Source organism: Pteronotus mesoamericanus, unplaced genomic scaffold (genome assembly GCF_021234165.1).
Source record: "Pteronotus mesoamericanus isolate MK-2021 breed Mesoamerican mustached bat unplaced genomic scaffold, CSHL_Meso_final scaffold_165, whole genome shotgun sequence".
Classification (NCBI taxonomy): Eukaryota; Metazoa; Chordata; class Mammalia; order Chiroptera; family Mormoopidae; genus Pteronotus; species Pteronotus mesoamericanus.
In genome coordinates this window covers 4,777,324-4,781,824 of record NW_026555307.1, presented here as the reverse complement: position 1 = coordinate 4,781,824, position 4,501 = coordinate 4,777,324, and the positions used below count along the sequence as shown (strand labels likewise).

The 4,501-nt window shown below is 35.2% G+C and overlaps 1 pseudogene; it reads right to left on the bottom strand.

The window, feature by feature from the left end:
• Positions 1-1,784: 1,784 nt before the first annotated feature.
• LOC129083072 (corepressor interacting with RBPJ 1-like) lies at positions 1,785-3,257 on the bottom strand (annotated as a pseudogene).
• Positions 3,258-4,501: the final 1,244 nt, after the last annotated feature.

Genomic DNA, 4,501 nt, shown 5'->3' with positions numbered 1-4,501 from the left:
TGATTTCTAGCTTAATTCCATAACACACAAATTTTTTATTATTTCAGTTATTTAAAATTTGTTCAGTCTTGCATTGTGGCCCAAGATATGGCCAATTTTGGTTAATGGTACAAAGAATATACATTCAAGAAAAGAATGTATATTCTTCAGATGTTGGAAGTAATATTTTGTTTCATTAGGTTAAGTTTGTTAATCTTGTTGTTTACATCTTGTACATCCTTACTGGCTCTGTGTGTCTTATCAGTTACTAAGAGAGATGTGCTAAACATTTCTCTCTACAAATGTAAATTTGTCTGTTTTCCTTTTATCTCTGCCCATGTGCTTTATATATATTGAGGCTATGTTAGTAGATGCATACAGATTTAAATTGCCATATATTGTTGGTGATTCCTTATCCCTCTTTAGCCTGAGTAACACTCCCTATTTTAACTTCTATCTTGTCTGATATTAATAAATCTTTATATTGAAAAAATCTTTATATTGAAAGCATGACTCTTGTAAGCAGCATTTAGTTGGATTGTGTTTTATTATTTAATCTGATATCTTTGTCTTGTAATGGAATCCTTTTACATTTATGTAACTAGTGACACATCAAGATTAAAATCTACCATTTTAGTATTTTTCATTCATTTCATTCTTCTTTAAAAAAATTTTTACCTTCTTTTTGATTAGTCAAGTCATTTTTAATAATCCATTTTACCCTCTCCTCACTTGTCAAATACATACTATTTTACTTTTTAAAATCTGGAGATTACAATGTACCTCTTCTATTTAATGGAGTCCTTAAAAATTAGTGCATTTATTTATTTCTAGATGATTAAAAATACATTTTGAATTTCTATACTCCATTTTTTCCTGAAGTAGATGCTTTCTACCTAACCCTCTGGCGCTTACCATTTCCATGCACATTGGCTCAATTGACAGCTGCCAGCATCTGTGACTCAACTTGGACTGAGGGCATCTTTGGATGATGAGTGCCAAACAGGCTAGAAGTACTGGGAAATTAAAATCTCCTTGCAGTAGTTGTCAATCAATTAATTGCTGACCAGAGTTAGGTAAATCTCTCAGCTTCTTTGTACCTGAGGTAAGGATTAACTCTGAGGTGCATATTCTTTCATTGCAGAGTTTATAAGCAAGATTAAGCTCCAATTACCCATAGTGATGATTCGCTGAATTACGCTTCATTGTTTCTCTTCCCTTCCCTACCTAACTTTCCCAGTCCCGTACTACGTGGGTTAATTTACCAAATAAGTTGTTTGAACTCAAACCTTTGTTTCAGAGTCTACCCTGGTAAAACCCCCTTTCACCTTTTGTGATATTATCATATATTTTGATTCTATGCATATGTAAAACTCACAAGTCATAATTACTTTTGTTTTATGCAGCCAGTATTCACTTGGATTTATAAAACACATTTCCTCTTTTTGCCACTCTTTAATCCTTCCTGAATTTCCACCTTTAGCTCTGGAATTTTCTCATGCTTAAACAATTTTTTTTTTTTAGTATTCTAGAGTGGTGTACAAGTAACTAATTCTCTGTTGTTGCTTGACTAAACATTTCTTTATTTTACCTGCATTTCTTTTTTTTTTTTGTATTATCATTCTTTTAATGATGTTTCAGAACAAAGAAAATATCACCAAGTTATATGGGGTTTTTATCTGGTATAGAGGGCACAGGAGACACTTATCAACAGAAAATATTTTTATACCTCCAAAATAGTTTACTTACAAATATTTGTAAAGTTCATTCTTATGAGATTCATGTAGTTTTGTAACTTGATATGACAGTTCACAGAGATGGAGAATTAAAATAGAGTTTTTTTATTAGGAAGACAATAGTACATATTAGCCCTTGCTAAAGGTATTTGATAAGGAAGTGGAGATATTCCCAGGTAATTGTCACATGCAGTCTCTCTTTACTCTCTACTTCTGCTTCATTCTCTCTTCATTTTTCCTTTTCTGTATATATCTGTGCCATGGCTTCTGGTGTCATTTCTTCTATTCTGCTCTTCACTGGGACTTCGCTGTGGCCATTTTCTTATTTCTCTTTGCTTGTAACTACTGTGACTTCTGCTCCAGCTTCTCCTGTTCCTCTCATCTCTGCTCTGGCTCCTCCTGCTCCTCTCATTTCTTTCAGATCTTCTCTTCTCTAAGCTGTGGTTATGGCTTCTGGACTTTCTGTCAAAATCAGAATGACTCCATTTGCTAGTCTCCCTAGAACTCTCTTGTTTTAAAAGTCTAGGCTCTTCCTTGGCTTTTTCCTTGTTACAGTGATTGCTAGAAAGTTCTTCATAAAGTTTTCTCTTCCTAGGCTTGTCCTTTTCTTCTATACCACTGTTTTTATTTCTTGAACATTTGTTTTTCTTTCTTTTCTTCTTTTGTATTTTTTTTCTTTGTTATCACTCTCACTGCTGCTTTCTGAAGTCTCGCTACAGGAAGAGGAAGAAGAGGAAGAGGAAGAGGAGGAGGAGGATTTGTTTTTATGGGGTTTTTTTTGTTTGTTTACTTCTGCTCTTCTGAAGCTTTTTCTTTTTTCTATCTTTTTTCTTTTTCTTTTTTTTCTTCTCAAGTTGATCCAATTTCCTGAGAAGTTTCTGTTTTTGTTTGGTTGTTAGTGACTTTAAAAATTCAACTTCTGGATCTTCTTCACCCTCACTTGCAACATATTCCTGTGATGGATCATTTGCGGTCAAGTTTCTCCCCAGTACATTTCATTTCAATGCAAACCCACTGTTTCTCATCTCCGCTATTAGCTCCAAGGGGTGCATTGATGGCCCTGAGCCATCAGTAGGAACTGAACTTGCATTGATTCCAGAAAGACCAGACAAAGGACATTCTTGATCTGTGTTGACATGGCCCCATTTGTGACATTTAATGCACCTCACATTTTGAACCTGAATACCAAAGGGCTGATCTAGGATGTTCATGTCATCTTGGGCATATTTTTCTCGTGGGGCTCCTTTCTGCCATTCAAATTTGTATCCAGCCTCGCCTTCTGTTTTTTCTTTCTCTTTGTTTTCTTTTTTAGCTCCTGGTGGGGCCTCATACATGAAGTTAAGGCCATTCTTTACACGTGCATCTCCCATAAGCAATCTATTATCATAGATTCTTGTTCTTTCAGATACTGCTGCATTAATTCTTCTTGCTTCTTCTTATCATATGATATTTTCTGTTCTGCCACCCATACTTTTTTGATATTGGATTTGGAGGTGGGATGAAAGTCCTCTTACACATGAAATTGGCATAGGATTTCCCCATCTTGGAGGAACATATACAGAAATCAGCCGCTAGATCTGAGAGCTTACCTGTATTTCTGAAGCAGATTTTCACTAGCTGTGGAATTCTAGGTTGGCAATTTTCTTTCAGTACATTAAAACTATTTCATTTTCTTCTGGCTTCCATCCTTTCTATCAAAAACTCATCTGTCAATTTTCTTTTTCCTTTAGAAGATAATGTCTTTATTCTCTAGATACTTTTAAAATTTCTCTTTGTTTTAAATTTTTAGGATCTTGACTATGATATGCCAAGGTGTGCCTTTCTCTTTTTTTAAAGATTTAATTGATTTAATTTGAGAGAGAGAGAGAGAGAAACATCAATATGAGACATAAACATCAATCAGTTTCTTCTTGCACAAGCCCCTAATCTGGAACCTCACTGCAACCCAGGCACGTGCCCTGACCAGGAATCCAACTCACAACCTTTCATTTTGTGGGATGATGCCCAACCCACTGAGCCACACCACTCAGGTCTGAAGTGTGCCTTTCTTTATTTCCAACTTGGGATTCATGCTCCCTTTCCTCTTATTCTGGATCCCAATTATGTGATATTAAGCATTTTCCACCTGTCTTTTACATTATTTTCTGTATTTTGCATGTTTAGTTCAGTCTAGACCTAGCTTTTAGTTAGTTCATTAACACTCATGTGTCTCCATTGTGCTTTAAATCCATTTGTCTTCCATTTTACTGACCTCTCTTCAGTGTCATTCTACTGTTAACTGCATCCCTGTGTTTTTAACTTCAGACTAGAATTTCCATTTGGTTTATTTATTGATTTATTCTCACCCAGGGACATACATTCATTGCTTTTAGAAAGAGAAGGGGGAGAGAGGGAAACATCGATGTGAGAGAGAAATATCACTTGGTTGCCTCCTATATGCACCTGAACAGGGATGGAACCTACAACCTAGGTATGTGGCCTGACTGAGGATCAACCTACAACATTTTGGTTATAGGATGATACTCCAACCAACCAAGCCTCCATTTTATTCTTTTTTTTTTTAATGAATCTTAGTTGCTGATGAAATTTTCCCTTCACTTATTAATTTGTTTAATAAATTTATTACTAAAGTAAAACATATTAAATACAATAAGTCAGGAAATCTGCAGAAAAACAGACCAATAGGACCTGAGAGAGAGGACGAGAGAAAGAGCTTTATCATAAGAAATTCGCTCATGCAATTATAAATGATGAGAAGTCCAGACCCAGGAGAGTCAATGGTATAA